The sequence below is a fragment of the Vigna angularis genome, chromosome 5 (assembly GCF_016808095.1).
Source record: "Vigna angularis cultivar LongXiaoDou No.4 chromosome 5, ASM1680809v1, whole genome shotgun sequence".
Taxonomy (NCBI): Eukaryota; Viridiplantae; Streptophyta; class Magnoliopsida; order Fabales; family Fabaceae; genus Vigna; species Vigna angularis.
Window position 1 is genome coordinate 19,971,380 of NC_068974.1, and position 6,582 is coordinate 19,977,961.

General features: G+C 32.6%; 1 long non-coding RNA gene across 1 annotated transcript; it reads right to left on the minus strand.

The window, feature by feature from the left end:
* Positions 1 to 2,557: 2,557 nt before the first annotated feature.
* On the minus strand, positions 2,558 to 6,154 carry LOC108339920 (uncharacterized). The gene is made up of 2 exons (XR_001833119.2): positions 6,052 to 6,154; positions 2,558 to 2,931 (listed from the first exon to the last, which is right to left on the minus strand). It is a non-coding gene; the product is annotated as an uncharacterized LOC108339920 (long non-coding RNA).
* Positions 6,155 to 6,582: the final 428 nt, after the last annotated feature.

Consider the following 6,582-nt stretch of genomic DNA (forward strand, 5'->3'; position numbering starts at 1 on the left):
ATAAATACCCAAGGAGTGTATGAATATGGTGGCTAGGGCCATATAGAACAATGAGGCTTTAGAATTAAATGTTTTCCTTATAAGTAAGCTCCCAAGACATTGTTAAATACACAACTTTTATTATTTTGTTAATTGAATCCCTTATATTTTTGTCATTTTTATAAAGTTACCTTTTCCATAAATGGGTTACATAGTAGAAATTATGTGTTTTGGTTGATTTTTACTTTCTACACCTCCACAATTTTTTTCACACCCGCTCAAACTTTTAAATGACTATTTTATCCTTTGAAAAAGTGACTCCCGAATTTTGTATGAAGTTTTTTGGAACAAGTTTTCCATTTTTTTCGGAACAACATTTCCGAAACAATTTCCAAAATAAAATTTCTCGAACTAAATTTTCAGAATGTTATTTCTGAAACAAAATTTTTGAAAACATATGAAATATGTTTTGGAATAAAATTTTCAAAATGAGATTTTCATAAAAATTTCTAAAACTCAATATATTTTGGAATGAATCTTCCTAAATATTCTACATCAAATGTTTAGGATCACCCAGGAACTTCTAAGCATAGAGAGGTGAAATATTGGATGTATCTTTGTAAAATCTAACAATTGAAGTTTATAAACAACATTCCCAATCTTCTTAATTATCTCAGATGGCCCAAAATACCGAAGGCTCAATTTTTGTTCTTTCTTAAAACAATGAAATGTTTCTATATGACTATAATTTCATCAATGCTAGGTCCCCTACCTTTAACTGTATATACCTCCTCTTTTTATCCACCTGCAATTTCATGTAGTTCTACGAATGATGTAGTTTTTTTTTCAAGTTTTGTTAACATCGCATCACAAGCTTTTAGACAGTCTTGGAGATATGTTGGATCATGTCACTATGTTCATATCTAATGATAGAAGGTGGTGATTTTCCATACACGGTCGGATAAGGAGACATGCCAATGTTGTGATGGAATGAAGAGTTATATCAATACTGATGAGCCCATAGCAACATATTCATCCAATCCTTAGTATGATCAAAGACAAAACACCTTAAGTACATTTCTAAGGTTTTGTTTAAATTCTCAGTTTGACCATCTGTATGGAGATCCTGGTGCCTTAAGATTTAAACAATTATTTCCAAAAATTGCTGACAAACACCTTATCCTGATCCTATGCAATGGACTTTGGAAACCCATATAGTACGAGCATGTTTAGCAATGCAAAATTTACACATCAGTTTAATTTCAAACCATAAGTTGAAACAATATAAGGATGCACATATATTGATTGATCATAGACCACAAATCAATGATCCAAGAGTCCATGTCACAAGCATTAAGTGAAGAACAAATGAAAGCTTTACCAGTCTTGGATTTCTCATTAGGTGAATGATCAACATGAAAACTTACATTCACTTCCACTGACGAATATTGATCATATTGGAGTATACTGATGAGTTTTTCACATTGTTCAGTTCTAAGATCTGGCACCACAGATCTTGATGAGTTTGTAATTGTTTTGTCAATTATTTCGTAGAACATTAGAAAAAGTTCTATTAATATTAGGTGAGAGATCCATCAATAGAATTTGAGATTTAACAATAGTAAAATACTAATTTAAACCAGTCAAGAATCTAATTGCATAATTTAAATAGTTATAGTGTCTTGCATTTTTTATAACAACATAGGAGCATTTTACATGACATGCACAACTAGGCATTGGCATACAGGTTTCCAACTCTTCCTATAGAATTTTCAATTATGAAAAGAACTCAGTTACTGTGCGTGAACCTTCCTTGAGTGAGTAAATTTCTGGTTGGAATTCTAAAATGTCATATAAATTTCTTTCTCCAAGAACACAATACTATGCCCGATTGATTCAGTCACTGAATTCATTAGAAAGTAAAAACACGTAATGAATTGTGAAATGTGTAGAGTAAAATTAATAATAGTAGGGTTAATAAGGTAATCAATAATACCCTACTTACTTTGGAGAGAAATGCCTAGAAAAAAATTATAAAAGTAAAACAGATAGCAAAGAAAAAAAGCTACAGCCTAATGCATAGAAAATAAAAACTATGCTAATTTTGCTATCCTATTGTGGTGATGGAAAAGGTTACTATGGTTTTCGATTTTAAATTTCAAAACTATGCAAAAAGGTAAAAATGTTGACTTCTCTGGAAGCATGCAAAATTTTATACTCCGAGAATTTAATTTCCACAACTACCGGTTCCTAACAAATTGTTTAAGAGCATTTTGAAATAAATGACAAACAATTGCATACGGGACAAAAGAAAACTTGGTTTAAATCAAACTTAATCTCACAAAAACCAATTTGTAATAGAGATTCAACACTCACTTATATATTTTATTCTAGTCATATTGAAACAAATATAAGTGAAATTTGGTTCTCTTGATAGTCAATCATGAATCATGAAATCCATAACTGCAGTGAGAGGACCCTAGAGGATGAGTTAAGATCTATACAATTAGCATAGAAAATATTGTAAAGCACAGTCTAACAAATTAGTTTGAAGAAACACAAATACGATATATAGATCTAGCCTTCAATCAAACATCAACCTAAACTTTATCATAGTTACAAAAGCCTTGATGTATTACGATTACAAAAGCCCTCAAGGGTGAAAAATGTGAATGTTAATAATATTTTCTAGGGCCCACATAAATTCACTAACACAATAATTATAGAAGTGGCTCTCTAAAAAATTTCCCCTTAAAATCCGGAATAGGGTAAGATGACCAAAAGTCACTTGACTAAAATAAGTCAAAGACAAATGCAGGCCATGCATAAAGAATAACATGGTTCATTATTTATCAAGTATATATACCCTAGACAAAGGCATTTGGAAGCAAGCATCTGCTTAGTACGAACTTCCAAGTTGTATCTATTTCTTCACGTTGAATGCCCCCTCGTCTGTTTATCATATAAAATAGATAAGATTAAACACAAAACAGACAGAATCAGCATTTTCTTAGATGAGAACAAATATGTGATATATAGCACATCACCAAAATTTTGGATCCGCTTCGTAAATCAAAAATGAAAATCTTACATGAAGACAAACGAGGAAACTGTTAGAATGATTATACCTATGTATCATCATTAAGCCTACTAAAGGGTAGTGTGCTAGTCTAGTATCTAGAGTAGTACTTATGTCTGCACCTAGGTGTTTAGAGCAGACCCTTAATCTTCCATGTATATTTGTATTAGAACTTTATTATAAATAGATGAAAGTGAGAGGGATCAATTAGGCCCTCTAGAAATATATTTTCTATTCTAATCTAAACATGATATCATAGCAGGTTGTCGGGGTCTCTTCCTATTGTCTTTGTTGTCGCCGTGGCCGGTGGCCGCCACCGCCGACGGCCTTAAAAATTTGTCTTTTCTGCAATAAGCAATCATGTTCTTGTTGGGTCTATCATGGAGGGGGTTCGCAGTAGAGACACAAACACCAATGAGATATGAGTTCAATCATATAAGGGACTGACACCACTCTCTACCCAAAACCTTAAGGCAATGGGTTAATGGATCTTTCACCTTTATATAATGCTCTACTTTATCATTTCTATCCAATGTGGGACTTAGACTCACACTTGGATTCCCAACAATCTCCCCCTCAAGGGTGAGTCCCTTCCACATTGGTACAGTCCCCCTCCAACGGAAACATTCCCAACCACGAGTACCTCTTTGTACCACTGTTCATCTTAACGGGACATACTTACCTGGAACCACTAGTGCAAAAATAGCGTATAACGTCACGCGTTCAACATCTAACCACTCAATAGCCAACGTTAAAAATGATCAGTGGCAATTTTGTAAATAAATGCAATTATTAAACGTCGTTTAGAATTATAATTCGACGTAAAAGGATATAAAACATCGAATGTCTCAACGTTAGACTTCAAAATGCTAATGAATTCAATAAAAATTTGAGCGGGAGATTGAAAATTCATTCACTTTATCTTAGCGCGAGACCCTCTTTTCTGCTCAAACTTTTCTCAAACAAAGTTTGACGATCATCACATGTAATCTTTCTTTCATTTGATACAAATGCATATTAATTAACTACTTTAGGAATGATTTTTGTTTTGTTTTCACTGGTTATTTTCGTGTTCTCGTCCTTCATAGGCGCATTCTGGTGGCAACACTTTATTCCGATGAACCCACCTTTTAAAGGTTAGTTTTCGTTTTCGTTTTGAAGAACTTATTTGTTGAACTTGTTTGTTATTTTTTCTTGTTGAACTTGTTTATTGTTGTTGTTTGGTTGAACTTGCTTGTTGTTGTTGTTTGATTGAACTTGTTTGTTGTTTGTTATTGTTATTTGTTGATTCTATATTACCGTTCATAGTTATACTTTTCAGGTATAGTAGAGTTGTAAAAAAGGATTACCATTAATTTAAAAAAATAAAAAAAAATTGATTAACGTCTCGACGTTAAATTAATGTTGTATATTGACAAAATTTGATGTTAAATTAACGTCGAATGTTTTAAATTGGACGTCAATTTAATGTCTCCCAATATGACGTCGTTCTCGAATTTGACGTGAAAAGCCAAAAAGTATTTGATGTTGTATGCTATTTCTTACTAGTGAACCCTTCGCCAGGAAGACTTTCAATACAGGGACCATTGTACTCATCTTGAGCCAGTCACAAAGACAAACCATCGGTTCTGATATCACTATTGGGTCTATCGAGGAGGAGGTTGATGGAGGTCGCACCCCGTACAAATTTGATGTGCATTAAGAATGCAGTATAGTGCTAGGAAGTGACTCCTAGGTCGAACACGTAGTGAGGGGTTGATGAAGAGTTTGTAAATGCGGATGAACTTAAATAAGATACGAATGCAAACAGAAATGTAAAAACGGGTTCAAATAGAGAATAAAAACGGTTTGTCATTAATTCAATTACATGCTTCCAATCAGAGATTAACGACAATTACACACTACTCTGATCCAAATCCAACATGAATTACCCAACTAAGCGAAGGGTAATCCGGTCTTCAAAATTACAAACTAAGTGAATGCAATTCACAAATTCAATCAGTCCTGGATCATACAACCTAATCAACTAAGCGAAGATTAAACACCGATGAGGCAACTAAGCGTATACCCAATCGCAAACACAAAACAGATCGAATATTGAGCCAAATCAGAGTATCGACATGACAGTTAAAGTGCAAGAGTCTCATGAATATACTACTCTAACCTCTAATCCAACATGAATGAATAAACTAAGCGAAGACAAATCATGCTATCATAACTGCGAACTAAGCGAACACAATACATCCATTCGATCCAATGTGTTCTATACAGATTGATCAACTAAGCGAATATGCAATCACCAATTGGGCAACTAAGCATATACCCATTGCAAGACCACAATCACATTTCATACAATGTCAGGCAGAGCAGTATAAACATAAGTATAGTCCAAAAATCTCAAGGAAACAGTGTAATTTTCCTAGTGTCCAACCAAAACTTAATTAAACTTCCATCAAATGAAATTAGATGCAACAAAACATATTACAATGAATAAAAATGAAATTTATACAGTAAAAACGAAACTGTTACAGTAAATACGAAACTACTACAGTAAATACAAAAATACAGAAAAATGAAAATACAGAAAATAGTAAATACAGAAAACAGTAAAACAGAAATTAAAATTACAGCAATACATAATTATTGCAGTACAGAAAATACAGAATTTCAGAATTACAAAATTACAGCAGTACAGAAAATAGAAAATACAGAAAACAGTAAAATAGAAAATAGAATTTGCATAATACCGAAACAGAATCAGATTTGCAGAAAACAGAAATTGCAGAATATCAGTAACAGAATACAGAAACGAAAATACAACAGTAATATAGAAAACAATAAATACAGAAAACAGAAAAACAGAAAAACGAAAATACAGCAGAATTTAATTACAGCAGCATAAAAACAGAAACAAATTTATTCATCATCAAATATCTTAAATTGCAAGAGAAAGGAAAAGAAATTGGAACCAGAATTGAAGTTGGAAAGGAAACCTTAGCATAGCTTCTACAAAACACCCCTTAAAGGGGGAAGAAGAAGAACTTTCCTACTCTACATTTTTTTGAACGTAAGAACCCAAGGAAGAAGAAGTTCCCATTCCAATTCTGATTTTTGGTCTTAAAGACCTAAAATTCCAATTATGCCCTTTCCATTTTGGCCTAATTACAAATTTGTCCCAAATTACATTGAAATGGAATTCAAATGCAAATTACAATGAAATAAAATAAGAAAAATTGCAATATAAATGATGTGGCATCTCTCTTTAAGTCCCAAAATAAAATTCCAAAATTGCCCTAAAAATAATAATAGGAATAATTAAGCTCAAATAATTCAAATATTAAGAGGTGAATTTTTGTTTAGTACCCGGTTTTAAAAATGAAGACATTGAGTCCTTATGTTGTGAAAAGTATATGAATAAGGTCGACAAAGAAAGAACAAGTTCAACAAATCATCAAAGAAAAAGCTGAACAAGAGAGAGAAAAAGTTGCACAGCAAAAGAGAGAAGAGAAAAAGTTGGACAGCAA